The sequence below is a fragment of the Haemaphysalis longicornis genome, unplaced genomic scaffold (assembly GCF_048455015.1).
Source record: "Haemaphysalis longicornis isolate Haplotype H1 unplaced genomic scaffold, Haemaphysalis longicornis Haplotype H1 scaffold_1, whole genome shotgun sequence".
In the NCBI taxonomy this organism is placed as follows: Eukaryota; Metazoa; Arthropoda; class Arachnida; order Ixodida; family Ixodidae; genus Haemaphysalis; species Haemaphysalis longicornis.
This window is the reverse complement of record NW_027526203.1, coordinates 162,329,260-162,345,209: the sequence shown is the minus strand read 5'-3', so window position 1 is coordinate 162,345,209 and position 15,950 is coordinate 162,329,260. Positions and strand designations below refer to the sequence as shown.

At 50.0% G+C, this 15,950-nt stretch overlaps 1 pseudogene; it reads left to right on the top strand.

The window, feature by feature from the left end:
* The first annotated feature begins 2,402 nt into the window (after nucleotides 1-2,402).
* LOC144156381 (5S ribosomal RNA) lies at nucleotides 2,403-2,521 on the top strand (annotated as a pseudogene).
* The last annotated feature ends 13,429 nt before the right edge of the window (nucleotides 2,522-15,950 follow it).

Sequence of the window (15,950 nt, the reverse complement as noted above, 5' to 3'; positions counted from 1 at the left end):
TTAAAATGGATTACAAAGCAACTAAAGCAAACGACTCAGTCATTTAAAGGGAATGCGCCCGCCGCGGTGGCTCAGTGGAAGGCGTTGCGCTGCGACCTCGTGCGTCGCGGGTTCGATTCCCGGCCGCGGCGGCCGCTTTTCTGATGGAGGCGAAAAGCAAAAACGCCCGTGTGTACGAGATTTCGGCGCACGTTAAAGATCCCGAGGTGGTCAAAATTAATCCGGAGCCCTCCACTACGGCGCGCCTCATCGCCTGCGTTGCGTCGGCGCGTTAAACCCTACAATCAATCAATCAATCATTTAAAGGGAATGACTAGACGAAATCTTGGGCTAAGTAAGCTAATTGAGCCAAATAATTATGGGCATCATTATATGGCTAATTTACGTCGATAATTAACATTTTAAAAGAGGATAAATGTGGATTACAAACTGAATATAAGATATGTTGTCTGTGGACGTGAATATGAAACAAGAGAACGTGAGACAAAGTAAATTACGTGCCTGTCTTTGAGGCATAGCCACTCAGGGCTTCAAGTTATCGTAGGAGTAACATAACAAACCCTGCGAATTTTCCCATTATTGCTAGTGGCGCCCGGTTTAGTGAGCTTTCTTTCACCTATACGGTCAAACTTTCCGCTGGTCGGTCACGAATGCGGCCGTTCGCCTTAAAACGGCAAGCAAACGGGTTAGTGAAGACATTTGTCGATTTTTAGATAAGGTTTGCAGCACTTAAACACATAAGACACATACCAGAGCACCTAACCATGTGTCAATTTGAAAAACAAATTATGAGAGTTTAAAATGCTCATTTCCACTCTCCCAACAGTCCGTACATAGGTACTGCCCTGTCAAGCGAAATAATTTGTTTGCATCGTGCTCATGCCGTAGCTGTACACAGAATCAAGTAACACCTTCTGGCAGCGCTACCCGATCATGGCAACTGACAACGTTTGTAGAGGTGGGCTGCAGCGGCGTAGCCAGAAATATTTTTCGGGAGTATTATATCGCCGGTAAAAACATAAAAAAAGAGAAAGTCAGCTCCCCATCAATACCTTAGTCATCCTTGTTTTCGTCATAGTCATTTTTATCCTCGTTTTTACATTTTGATATATCGATGTGCTGTGTACAGAGCATTAGCGAAAAAAAGCCAAAAGAGGGAGGTCGGGCTGCAGCGCTCTGAAACTTTCGGGGGGGGGGGGGGGGGGGGTTCTGACCCTGAAGGGGGTTCTGACTCTGGCTACGCCCCTGGTTCGCGGGTCAAAAACAGGCTACTGAGCATAATAGCGCAGCAACAAGAGTCCACAAGGCGCAAAATCAGAAACCCCTTGCGTGATCTGTTTTGATCGCTTAGCAAACCTGTGTCAAACTGCGCTGAATTGTGCAAGCTCCACAGACAACGAAAAAAAATGCTGAAATATTTTTGTAGGTTTCTCAGGACAGTTTCACTATGGTGGGCTGCACGTACTATCTGACGAGTTCCGCTGTCAACAAAGGCAGCCACGTGACTGCCTGTAAGGTTTCATTAAATCCTTATTATTTTTTTACTACCTTGAAAATTGCCGAGTGAAAGTACACATTCTCTGAATTGCAAGAAATGCGGTGAATGGATTACTTGACCACTGCAGCCTCTGGTTGGTTTTTTTTCTCGGCAAAAAATAAAATCGAAGCAAAATAAGCATCCACCTCTTCTGCAATCGTTAGAGATTCCGAAAAGAGAAGTGTCCTTTGAAGAAGAAGAGAACATTTTACAGACATCAAAAATGCCTAAAATGGAAAGAGGACATATCCAGCAAAGACGACGAATGGCCAAATTTTTTTTTAGTGCACTGGATAGTCCTTTCCTACGCCACGAGCGCGGGAAACGACTATTATTTCCTTACATGAGACATCCACTTGCCTAGGATCATTTTTAAGGCGTGATCCGTCCTTTTGAAAAGACAAACTGCCAGCTGCAGTCGCAGCCTCCGCAGGCTCACCTTTTGCAGGGCATTTTGTCAAAACTCTTCGGATGCCCCTCAGTAAATTCGTTCAGCGCGCTGCAAAAAAGGCGACTGCCTCTGCAGTGCGCATTCCCTATCAAGCCATCACGCACCAGAAAGCTGGTGTTGACAGGGTAATTGGAAGTCTCAAAACGTCCGCAGGTCAGGAACTAGAGGTGTCTGAAAAGCAAAAGTATTTTTATTGAGTGCAAAACTTGTTCGCTGCCGTGTGCGACTACGTAAGGCCAATATTTCCCCTCGAAAATGCAACTTTCAAACATGCCGAAGCTGCCTATGTGAAATTTCTGTCAGGTGCATCTTTTATGAGTGTTCACATTTTTTCTCTCCACTGCTTTCACAATTAACTGTTACCCCGCACCCGTCACGGTGGCCCAGTGGCTGAAGCGCTGTGCTGCAGAACCAAACGACGGCCATACCATGCTGAATACGCCGGTTCTCGTCCGATCACCGAAGCTAAGCAGCATTGGGCTCGGTCAGTACTTGGGAGCGAGACCACCTGGGAACACCGAGTGCCGATGGCATCCTCTTTTTCTTCTCTCTATCCTCCCTTCCCTGTACAACTGTTTTCCCCATTCCCCACACCCCCCACACCAACAGGCGTTCCGGTGTCCACCCTTAGGTGAGACAAACTACGCCTGCTGGTGGTATTTCCTTTCCTTGTTTACAATAAATTCATTCATTCATTCATTAGATACCGGCCATGGCGACTGATTCCCAGATGGAGGCGAAAAGCGAAAACGCCGGCGTGTTGAGATATCGGCGCACGTCACAACCCCACGTGGTCGTAAAAAAAAACCAGGAGCACTCCACTACCGCCCGACTCATAGCCCAAGTGTAGCTTCAGCTCATTAAACTTCCAAAATGTGAATTTTCACTGTTATGCGGTGACAGTTTTAGGTACCGAAAGATAGCTGCGGACGCGCTAAATGTTGAGTTCGCTTAATGTAAGAGTGACAAGATTACTGAATTGACTATAAATACCGAAGCATGTGATGCACAGTAGTCCGCATTTCGAAAAATCAAGAAAATTGATGGGAAGTTCTACTTAGACCAAACTGCCAAGCTTCCAAGCTGACATTGGCTATTCAAGTAATGCCTAACCTGAAAGCGCAATGCTAGTATGTTTTAAGCACTGTGGAATGTCCCGCTAATCAATGTGTCACCCCAGTAAGTTCGCCGTGAGGTCAAGGACGGCGGTCAGTAGTATATGAGTCCAGAGAACGCGCCCTGATGAGTTATTGAAGAAAGATGTCTGCCACGGTAAGGTCAGGGTGAAGGTTAAACCTGTAGACAAGCTCTTTCCCCCTTGCCTCGCCCTCGCTGTATGCGTAAAATCTTGCTACCTAATTCATATAGCGCCAGGTCAGCAATTCTGTTTATACACTCGGCACACTTCTTGTGCATGCATAATAAACGAAGTTCTATTTCGACGGGCAACCTGTTCACACACTAAACTTTTTTACAGCTGAAATTCGAAACAGCGCAAAAAGACGGGACAAGGAAACGACAACACAAGGCGCTCGTCCCGACAAGGCGCTCGTCCCGACAAGGCGCTTGTCCAGACGACACAAGGCGCTTTCCTTGTCCCGTCTTTTTGCGCTGTTTCGAATTTCAGTATGCACCACCAACTGGCCCAAACCACCGTTCGAACGCAGTTTTTTACAGCCTTTTTGGTCGAAAAGGGTGTAAAAATCTTGCCCCATGGCTAACACCCTTAAAAGGTGTTCTGGCAAAAAAAGGGTGTACGGATTAAAAAAGGGTGTTGAGCCCAGCACCATTAAAAGGTGTTCTGGCAAAAAAAGGGTGTCGGATAAAAAAGGGTGTTGAGATCCTCACATCCTTTTTTTTAAAGTGATGCCATGCGCAGTGGCAATCGGAATCGGCGGATCGCGCAGCGTTCAACACAAACAGTCAATACGCACAAGTTCCATTTGGAACACAAATGAATTGAGCAAGAAAACCAACTGGATGCAAGCGTTACAGGGAGTGCATACTTGTGGCGAATTCCATTGGGAGAGCAGGGGCACTCAAAAGCACTCTGAAAGTGCTCTCTCCTCAGCAGGCATGTTCCAGTGGTCGAACAGGAGTAGGAGCACTGTCATCCAATGGTAGAGCGAGGTCACTTTCGCTGCTCCGAGAGCAGTCGGGTGCAGTCCGATCTGCCCCTGCTTGAAAAGCGGAGTAAGCACAGTACGAAGGAAGTCGCATGACCTTTAACGTCATATCCTCCCCTTTTTTATGGTTCTGTTTTTTTTTTCTTGCGAATTGTCGCGGCTCAGCGAGCGCGGGCCGGAGAGCGCGGCGGTATCCATCGTGCATTTGCAACTTTGCGGAATGGGCAGCGAGCCCTACGAGCATGGTGCTTCCTACCGCCACACGTGCTTTGCCCGGCTTTGTTCACACATCCTTTTCCGCAGAGATCGCTTACGTGGAACGAACTTTCACGACGAAGTTCGCGCGGAGGGAAAATGTTCTTCGGGTTGAGCCACATGGAGCGACGACACGGCGCGCGCCGCCGCGTCGCCGCTGGGTTGCTTTCAGTGACCTCCATGCCCAGAATCAACGGTGCCGTTCAGTAAACATGAAGGAGCTTCCCACTTCTGTTGTACGTCATTTAACGATTCTGCATGTGGAAGCGCGTTTCTTCCACTGAAATATTCGTTCTCAGTTCTCAAAAACGCTAGAGACAGAAGGAAAAAAAAGAAAAGAAAAACGAACGGCGCCAGGGAGATTCGAACCAGCGACTCCAAGAACAAGCCGGCATTTTAACCTCTACTCCACCCCGAGAGAAGGCGCGTATGTGCAAAATACTTGTTTTTGTCGTATTTGAGATTCCCTCGTAATGATACCGCCTGTTCCTCACTCGCCGATCTTGCAGACGGGCCTCATATTGCTACTACTGCAAGTAATGTAGCCGGATCGCCCTTATTTAACCTGATAAATGCTAACGTGCATGCCCATTTCGGCAGGCCACGACAGTCGGGTCGGAACCGTGCTTTCCCTCGCCGTTTTATGCAGAAATTCATTATAGTCGGGGGTTGTCGTGCGTCCCTTGGCCGGCGTGCGCAGCGCGTCTGATGATGATTGTGGCATGATGCTCCTAGGGATTGGCCAACCAAACAATCCATCACGAGATAGCTTCGCGTTCAACCACCATCGTCATCTTCCCGTAGGGGAACCGCTGAAGAAGAAGAAGGAGAAGAAGACAAAGCTGCGAAGAGGAGGGCTGCGTGAGTTTTGGCTACCGTTATCCTCCTCGGCCGGCGCATCTTCCCGATCTGAACCCGGTCGAAGAGGGGCTCATCGCGCCTAGACTCCCCTTCATGAGCACCAGGCGGCTGACTCGATTCAACGGGCAGTTTGGAATCAAGGGACAGGCGGTGAACGTGCCCATCGACGTATCGAAGGTTGTGCGGTGCCTTCCTCGCATGGTACCCGAGGACGTTGCGTTCGACGTTCACATCAAGCGGAGGCTGATGAGTCCGGCAACGTACAAGCGCGGGTTGGTGAAGCGCGGCAACATCCTGGCTTGGCTCAAGCACCTGGAACACACCCCGCTGTATCGCGCCATCAACGTTCTGGTCGATTGGAGTCGGCTCGATCACTTCGATGACGGCGGCGAACGAGAGGAACTGCAGGAAGACGACGTCGATGATGCTGACGGTGAGTTCGAAACGATTCCCGACGACTTTGACGTGAACGATCCTCTGCAGTTGGCGGTTGCGTTCAACGCGGTCTCGAAGACGCTTCTCTATAACGAAGCGGAAATGACGGGTGTGAGAAAAGAAAAAAATAAATGATTACGCTCACACTCTCGCCTCTCTCTTCGCCATTAATCGCGTCACACTCATCGGTGCACCCAATGCATTTCTGCATCCTCACAATCCCCCTCGGGGAGCTGCGGGGATTTTTTTTTCCTCTCCCACCTGCTCTCCGGGTGCGTGCCGCATTCCAATGGCAGGTGCAGTGGTCCTGCTCCCGCGTGCTCCCAAGTGCTCTCTCCCCAACTCCTCACTGCACGACGGCACTGCTCCTGTTCTCTCAAGGGAATTCGCCATTACTTAGCAATATATGTGCTGTTCTTGCTTTTATATTCAGCAAAGGAAAGCCCCCCGATCGAGTCGGTGGGCTTGTCGCAAAAAACAGATATTTTAGCGCTAATTTTGGAAGTATGTATTTTACTATGAGAGTGTACAAATCAACACGCGAATTTGCAAAAACTTTTTAATCATGAGGTAGTTCTTGTATTCCGTAACTTACAGAATTTCATTAAATACCAAACAAATCTTCCCCGCCACCTCAACATCCTTCAAAAGGGTCTTCAATATTTCAACACCCTTTTTTTCAGAAGGGTGTAAAGCTAAAAACAAGGGTGTTCGAAAATAAGAAAAGGACGTAAAGAAAAGGGGTGTAAGAAAAGACCGCCAACTAAAAAAAGAGCTGAAGAGACCTCCAACTTTGGAGGCATTTTGTACCTGTTTACACGGGTTGACTGAACAAACATTTTCTACAAGCGGGGGGGGGGGGGGGAGGAGTTTGTACCTCACGATGTTTAAAGCAATATGAATCGGCATAATTTATTACCAGTGAAGCTCTTTAGGCTTGAGCTAGTTTCGGTGGTGTTAGCACAAAATACAAAGAAAAACAACTGCGGCACCTGTAAAGGGTACACCACCGCAGATAGCGTATTATAACAGTGAAGTCGGATTTCGAGCTAGTTAGAGTGTGAGCACAAGGGGCGTATGCGTATGCGCACCTCTTGCTATACAATTTCAAAGGTATGTACTAGTCCTTTTTGGATTCTAAAAGGCAAAAAAATTGGCGCAGCTTGCAATAGTGGCGCAAGGCTGGAGAAACAGCATAGCTGGGGGCTGACCTAGCTTGTTTCCTCCTTGGATCCCCTGGCAGGGGGGGGGGGGGGGGGGACACTCTGGAACAGCCTTGAAAAATCCGGTGAAACTTGGCCTCACCCCTCAGCGGTCATCCTAGCTTAGCAAGAACATTGCAAACTTAGCAAACATAACAAAACTTAGCAACACCGGAGGAAACTGGGTCGACCCCCGGCTCCGCTGTTCTTTTTTGCGACTGAACCCCTATTTCACACCGTTTCAATAACCTACAGAAAGCCAAGCGTGTTGCAGTCGGTAAACAGCGTTTTCGCCACACGACTATAGTCTTTTTAATTTTGAAGGTTCAAATTGGTGTTTCACGTGGCAAAGCTAAACTTGGGGCATGAGGCGCACCGCATATGGAAACGAGCGATCATTGCATACCAGCAAGTTTTTTTTTGCGTTTGAAAATTTCTTGCGACAGGCAGACCGACTGAAACTTGCTCGCGTTGCCCGTGCAAGGATTACTGCCGTATTTAAAAGCAATCTTTCCACTGTGGTACGCAGGCTGTCGGGCATTTTTGTAAAATGCCGCGGCTGAAGCGCAAGGCACGACCTGGGAAGGCGGGGCCCTCTGTCGGTACAACGTGAAGTTAAGGCTGTGCTCATCTGCCGAGAGGCGGCTTCCGGGTCGAATCGATCGGAAAGAACACGGGCGCGTTGAGTAACGAAGGATTAGTCAAGACCACGTCAAGACACTTTGCAACATATTAGCGGGTCCCAACACCCCCACCCCCTGCCGCTGCAGGAGCGCTCAGTTACATGCGCGAAAACTGCATCCACTTCAAGAATTTGTATACGTGTCTTAGGTACTTACATTGCTATTTCCCCGCTACTGCATCGTACCAGTCGATGCTACAGTATCAGATGAATCGATTTCTGGCAAATTTATCGGCTGTGTTTGAGAGAGAGAGAGAGAGAGAGAGAGAGAGTAAATTATTGAATGGAAGGAAAACACAAAAAGGTCATCCTGATCGTATAGTCTCTGACCATCTACTCCGTGCGAGGGTGGCGGGAAGGGGGAAAAGGGCATAGACAGAGGGTGACAGGTATGATGACTGGCATAAAGGCGATAGTATAAGGGAATTAACACCGCAGTTTATGGAACACCCTCGCCACATGCACAGATTTCCCCCTTGTGCTTTTACTATGCGCTTCGTGGTTAGATTTTAATACCTTCTCAAATGTGTGGCTTGGTTGGTTCGTTGGTAAAACGTTTACTGAGCTTAAAGGGAAGTGGCTGAAGGGTGTGGTTAGCCTCCTAAATCCAGAAGGCCTCTTGTCCGGGCTGCCTCCAAGGCGCGCCGCACCAGGGCGACTTGGCGCTCCGGTGCGGAGCTGGCCAGCTCGGACTCCCACTCGCTCAGGAGAATGGGCAAATCCTAGTCAAGTAAGACTTTATCAATATGTTATGCGTATACCATTTTGTCTCTTGCGCGACAACCGCTTTTATGTCGTACCCATGAAACCGAAGACTAAATAACTGAAAACATGTGTGCACATCATCGCCGCCGCCATTATTATCATCCTCGTCCCTGCATTTATCTGGCGTCACAAACTGGGCAGCTGTGCTCGGCCGACATAGCCAGACACATCACAGACCTATCTATCTCTATTTATTCTTTGTTTATCATGAGACAGTATCAACCCGTACGAGTTTTCCCAGCTCCTGATAACGTGCTGAAGATTATCCAGCTGGGCCTCACCTTCCCGTAAGGGGCCGCCAACCGGCCCCCAGTCTACTCTACGTGGAACACCCGGTTCCAGTGCAGCCTCACGGAGGACATGTACGCCCAGGAATCAATTGACCTGCTTACCCACTCGGGCAGTCATTTAAAGAAGGGCTAAGGGGACGGCATCGAGGCGTACGAGTTTGCCCACCTGCTGATAATCTGCTGAAGCATATCCAGCAGGGCCTCGTCTTCCCGGAAGAGGCCGCCAACCGGCCCCCTAGTCTACTCTAAGTGGCCCACCCACTTCCAGTTCAGCGTTACGGAAAACATGTACGCCAAGGCATCAGTCGACTTGCCTCCCGACTCGGGCAGTCAGTTAAAGAAGGGCGAAGAGGTGGTATCAACCCGTACTAGTTTGCCCCGCTGCTTATAACCTGCTGAAGATAATCCAGCTGGGCCTCACATTCCGGGAAGGGGCCGCCAACCGATCCGCAGTCTACTCTACGTGGAAGATCAACTTCCAGCTCAGCCTCAGGGAGGACATGTGTGCCCAGGGATCAATAGACCTGCTTACCAATTCGGGCAGTCAAGTGAAGAAAGATTAAGAGGACGGTATCTACCCACACGAGTTTGCCATGCTGCTGATGACCTTACGCGTCGTCCTCTCGGACAGTGTCTGGCGGCTGTCCTCCCACGGTGGCTAAGGTTTCGACTACGTGCTCAAGCTGCTGCACGTACAGAACCTGCCCTCGGTAGAGCCGTAATTCTTTGAGCTGCTCCACATATACTCCCCGACCATCGGTGTTATGCAGTGCCTCATGAAGAGCTGCAGGATCTTCTCTGCTGGCTTGCGAAAAGCCGCCCGAACAGCTCCAGCTTGAATGCATTGGGCCCAATCCCCAGTAAAATAGAGCTTGCTCACGAGGTGGCCTGCTTCGAGATGCGAAAACCTTTTTGAGGATAACATGTACGACGCCAAAAAGTGTGGGCACCTGTATGGATTAGTCACCTCGTATTTGACTGACAGCAACTCCTACCACGACCAGGCCACGTCCAATAATGTGCCCCCCCCCCCCATTTGTTACTGACCAGTGGACACGCACCTCTACAAGCTCCCTGCCTTAACAACATTTGCTGATCCTGCTCTTCCCATCAGCTCCCCGTTTCGCTGGAGCCAATTTCGCCCCTCCTCTCGCTACTATTAAGGAGGAGGAGTGCTGTGTTGTCTAGCGACAGCGTGTCAACGTGGCGCTAGTCATAGGACCTTGTGCTTCAAGTCCGCTTCGCAGCTGCTCACCACTTTTTCTCCCTTTCGCTGCCTGTGTGCCTTCTGCCTTCTGCTGTTATCTTCAAAACTGCAAAATTCAAACTCTCCGAGCTAGAACTTCTCCAACAAAAAAAAAAAAACGTTTTTAGAAAAAGTATAAATACAAAAACACAAGCTTGCCATTATTGGCAAGTCTTGTTCCGAAGCAGTGCAATGTTGGAGGGTGTTCTGTTTCAGTTCTTGTTTGGCATTCACCTCAGCTGACTTGATTTGCCAGAAGTGTTGATGTCCAGAGCTTGTACTTCAGCACCGAATGCAAGTATTTGGCCGTTTGTTATATGAATGAGCGGAAAGTAAAATAAAAGAAAACCGAAATAAAAGAAACAGGAATCGCAAGAGACAAACATCAGAATCTGTTTCTGCTAAAATCGACGGGACAATAGCTTCCCCTGTCGTTGTCTGGGTAAAAATTTCTCAATAGAACAATACAGCCGCATGTCAGTAAACTCCAGCCGTCCCACGAGCTAGAATTCTTAATTTTTGTATTGCAGTGAGACATGCTCCGGTTAAGCACCACTGCAAGTCAATAAAATTATTTTAACATGGAAATCCTGTTCTCTTTATCCGTTTTCTTCAAAGAGCAATAATAGGCCAGAAGGCGCCTTAAAAACCCGCATGTGAATGGTCGCTATAAACCACTGTATAGCAAAAAGAGAAACGGTGGTTCTTTATTATTCTTGAAACAGGTTATTTGAAATGTTTGAACGAGAGAAGGAACAAGATACAAAAAAGGCAAGAAGACAAAAGGGAAGAAATTCCTCCGTTTTTTCCGTTGGAGTGCGTTTAATGGTTGAAATGAAACAAATAAACTGGATAAAAGCATGCTGCCCTACGTGGAACCCGATCCCCCGACCTTCAGAACTCGGCTACCTCGGAAGCTGTGCTCCCTTTGACGTATAAGGTATTCATAAGTTAACTGTTTCCAACGCTTCACGGTGGTAGCCAGCGCCGCTCCGACAGGTAAGGATGAAGGGGAGCACGCCTTTCTTTTTAACTACCGACCGTGACTCGGGCATAGGCTCGAGCGTTATAGACAAGCGTGTTGCCGAATGCACGTCGCGCATGTGACAGGAAAAAAAGAAATAAAACGGAACTAATGAGCCTCAGTCGACGTTGTTTTGGCGACGTTGCTTCACTCTCCACCGTGGTGCCACAGGACGATGTGGAGGTACTCGGCAAGGCCCCATGGTCGAGTATGCGCAACGCCTGCGGGCTGCACTGTCTCAGGCATGTCGGGTTATGAACATAGCAGCGCGACGCAAAATGCAACGAGCGCAGCAAACTTTGCAGATTCGGCGTCCAGCTCTTACCGCGTCCGCTCCTCCGGACGAGCACAGTCCACCCCAGTAGCTGCTGCGGGTCGCGAGGAAAGCGGTGAAGAGCTATGCCTTGCTGCGATTTCGTTTGGCTGGAGCTCGCCGCGCAGTATTATGCATGCCAGAGGCACAACTTCAGGCACAGCTGGGCGTCAGAGCAGATTGCAGCATAATTCCAGCGATCAGCTTGGTAAGGACGCACAAATTAAGCGCAGCGGCCACGAGAGTGTCGCGCACGCCAGCGCGCGCCGGCAGCTACAACGCAACTACATGCAGGGCATTGGGTACGTTACGTCACGAAGATAGTACGGACACACACAATGCTCTTTCCAGAGTTCGTGAGGAGCCGGTAGTAGCGGCGCGCGCTGAGTCTGAGAGTGAGGGCAAGAGGAGGTCTCCGGTGCGGCGTCCGCGTCGTTCGGACAGGTGCAAACTCACCGCGTCTGCCACCGCCGAAGTTAGGATCACGCTGACAGCGAGGTGCCCTCGCGGAAAGTGCACGTAGCGGTAGGCTCTGCCACAAATCACAAGAGCGCTGCACGAAGCTTGCAGCAAAGCAGTACTTTAGAGAGAGAGAGACAGAAAGAGAGAAACGTTTACTAGGGAAAACAAGGAGGTGTCGCGATTGTTCCAGGGGTGGTGCCTTCCTTCCAGGGCCCCAGACTCTTCTGCTCATCACCGGGCTCGAAGAATTAAGTCCTTCTGAATCCCAAAGCCGGAGCTGGCCAAAGCTTCCTCGCATAGCACAACCGTGTTTGTGGTGTTGTTTCTTGAAGGCCAGATGATAGGGCAGGCCCATGTTTCGTGAAATAAGTTGGAAGGGTCTCCGCATTTATTGCATGCGTCTGTGTGTGTTTTAGGGAACATTTTGGATAGCTGGGATTTGTTAAGGTAAGTATTTGTCTGGATTTGCCTCAGTGTTTGAGCTTCTAGCGGAATCGATCCAATGCTTTCTTCATACAACAACTCGGATCACATGTCAACCAATTTATTGCACTCCTTCGGCGGGTAACCAACCGACACCATGGACTAGATGAAAGGGACCGCCTTCACCTAGTGCACTCCTTTTTTATCAGCCGCCTGCTCTATACTCTGCCATATATACAAGCGTCCAAGGTCGAGCTGAACAAGATCGATGGCCTCATCCGCAAGGTCTACCGCGCCGGCCTGCACATACCCCCTAACGCATCCACGGATCGTCTGCTCCAGCTCGGAGTTTTTAACACTGCCACCGAATTAGTTGAAGCCCATTTATCATCCCAGAGAAATAGCCAAGAACTAACTGAAACGGGCAAGTCTATTCTCGCTACTCAAGGCATTCCGCTGTCTGAACAAGCTAAAAGTGTCATGCATATTCCACTTGAAATTCGGGAAAAAATATTCACAAGGCCCATCCCCCGACATATGCACCCCGTCTACAACTCAGCGCGCCGCCAAGCCCGTACACGCGCCTTGGACCGGGAATTGGCAAACTGGCCGGAAGCGGTGTACTGTGATGCGGCGGAATACCGCCATCACAACGTCACGCTCTGGTGGTAACGCGCAACTCCGCTTGCACAAGGCACTCATTCTCGTCTGCAATAAAGACCGTACCTGAGCATACGTGTACTGCATGTGCATTGCATGGTGAAAATGGAAAATTACGCCCACCTCCCCTTCGCGTGAGAATCCCTGCTATAAGCGTAATCAATACGATGGAAACCACCAATGGAATCCCCCATGAGATGCGTTGCATGACACCAGGGTTCCCGCGAGAGGAGGTGGACGTAATTTTTTCAACGCTTTCAAATTAATGGCTGGTCAGAGTACTGCTTTCCCACTGCACCAAAATTGTTTAGCGCGAATAACCCACGCGACAACAACACACACCCTACCAGTTATCCCAAGAAAACTGGTAAAACTGAGGAAAGAAAAGTCCCGCTCTCAGCATTGACCACTGTGAATTCTGTCAAGTCTGAAGCCGTCTTGATGTCCATAGTGTTGTATCTCGCACCGCTAGCTCCAGTTGTTACGAAGTTGCCATCTGACCGCTGCCAACCAGTTGTTGCATCCGGGAAGGCGTTCCAGCACCGGGCCATGCGTGTGGTAGGATGGTGGTATAGGAGCGTGGTAGCCAGCAAATGTTGCTTCCTTGGAGATGACGACCAGAAGTCGAAGGCAAACTTAACTGATTTACTGCACGGCGAGAGGTGAACCGAAGTACAGGAACAATGTCCTTACGGGCGAGGTTCTAGTACAGGATTCGAGCAGAGTGACAGCATTGATTCGCTGCTCGAAAACGAATAATCTACTGCGCTCGGTACCCCTCGTATTTATACCCAAAGCGCTAACGGTCAAACAAGTTCTCCCCCTGTTTTTTGCACAGGGCGCGAACATAGTACAGACACACACAACGCTCTTTCCTAAGTTCGTGAGGGGTCGGTAGTAACGGCGCACGCTGCGTCTGAGAGAGGGGGGAGGTGAGGTCTCCGCTGCGGCATCCGCGTCCTCCGGACAAGTCTCACCTCGCCCCGTCTGCCCCCGCTGAAGTTTGAATCACGCATACAGCGAGGCGCCCTTGCGGAAGGTGCACACAGTGGTAGGCTCTGCCACAGAGCACAAGAGCGCTGCACGAAGCTCACAGCAGAGCGGCGCGCTGAATAGTAACACCAACAAGTGACAGGCGCACGGGTCAGTAACCACTAATTGCTAGTGGCAAGGTCGCTGGTAATTTGAAGGTCATGCGACCTGCGTGAAGGGATGGGGCCGGATCAGAGAAACGGAGGGGACGAAGTAGTAGGAGAAAGAATAGATTGGCGAGCTGAAAAGGGAAAAGAAGCATAGCGGGTTGGGAAGTGGACGAGGAAGAGTTGGAATGAGGAAGGAGGCGAGGGAACAGAGGATAGGAGAAGGAGTAATGGGAGAGGGCTAGTAGGATAAATGAAGTGTGCGGTACGGGGGAGTAAATATGAGCGCGAGGAGGAGGAAGGAAGTCATAACTGGAGATGATAGGGGAGTGCGAGGAGAGAGAGGGTAAGATGAGAGCAGAGGGAGATGAGGCGGATGGTGTGTAAGAAAGGAGAGGGGAATAGAGATGAACCGGGAAGGAAGATGGTGGGGAAAGTGTCACAGAAAGGGATGCGACATGGGGAGGGGGAGAAGTTGGAGGGGTATGGTGAGGTAGTGGAATTGTCTGAATGGGTAAAGGAAAGATGCGAGGGGGAGTTGAGTAGAAGACATAAAGGAAGTAGATGTGCGGTGATGAGGGAGTGGGTAGCACAGAGAAAGAGGAGAATATATGAGGAGGGGAAATATAGGAGATCGTAGCTCCATTTGATTCAGAAGGGGTGCACGGCAATGGTGCAGAGAAATTTCTGTGGTGCCGGTGCGGTGTACAGGCGTGCTTTCTCGGTGCCGTGTACCACGGCTGCACCGTCAGCAACGCCCCCGCGTGTTTACAATCGAGCAAGGTACAGGCACAGTCGTCTGCTAATCATCCTCACCGGTCGTCCTGTACAACTCTAAGTTAACGGTCATCTCGGTTGCGCCGAACGCATCAGCGACGACGTGAAGTTCATCCCGCGTATCTTAGAGCTAGACGTAGATTTTGAAGCGGTCGCCGTAACTTCCGGTAGCCGCCTGCCAGCCCGCAATGCCCCAACTACGGTGCGCGCTGGCACCGACTCGCTGCACCTTCTACGTAGTAGGCGCAGCAGTTCTCGGCACCGCGACGGCACCACGGCTGCACCATGAGAAATCGAAGGACGCGGTACATGGCATCATTCGTGAAGCGGCTAATCGAGCACTTTGGTGCAGTGCACCATGCACGGGTGAAGGCGTTGCAGGAATCGTGTATGAACCGAATGGAGCTAGAAATGGTAGAGGAGAGAGAGAATCGGAAGGGAGTATAGGAGAGGGGGGTAGGAGTCTAGATGGTGTTGCTAGGAGAACAGATGAGAACCGGTAGGAGAACCGGTGTTTCTGCCGGAACTGAACCCGAATCCGAACCGTTTTTTTTTAGCATGCTGAACCGGAACCGGAACTGAACCGAAAAAATAAATAGCGGTTACCGGTTCACGGCGAAACAGTTCGACCATCCGTTGTTGATATTGGGCAGTCAATGAAATTCACGCCTTTTTCTTTCAAGTACGAGTACCATCGAATTCGTACACTCTCATGCCTTTTTTCCCCAGACCTATCAAAAAACTATCAACGTTTTCTTTATAGTCGCAACAGGGAAAAAGAATAGGCACCAATGTAACAATAGTATGTTTCAGCTAGTATCGCGAGCAGAGTGCGAGGCTGACCAACGAAATGTTAGTCTCCGCAGCTTTCAAGCGACATGAAACAACTTTGCCCTTCCCTCGCTGCGACTTTATAGGGGCAATCAGGCTGCAAGAGTGCTTCACTGCGCAACGGCAAAGCCCCCCCCCCCCCCCCCCTCCCAAAGTTTGTCTGAAGAGTTGTTGCACCTGGAACGTGTAATTGGTGCTCGGGTATTGGCTCTGGTGCTGGAAACAAGGTCTTATGGCGAACCTTCCACGCCATGGAGCAGAGTGGCAGTCTGGCTGACCCATCAGCTAGCATTTGTCTGGGTCTGGGTCTCAACATAAGCCCAGAGGAGTTTGCGTACAGAGCGGCTGGGAGTTTTTTCCTAACCACCGACAATCTCCGACCGCCCCTCGCTGTGTTGACGTACCGAACGTCTCAGGAATAACAGAACCATTTACGATGACCGAGCTCACCACGGCCATTGAAGAATCAAA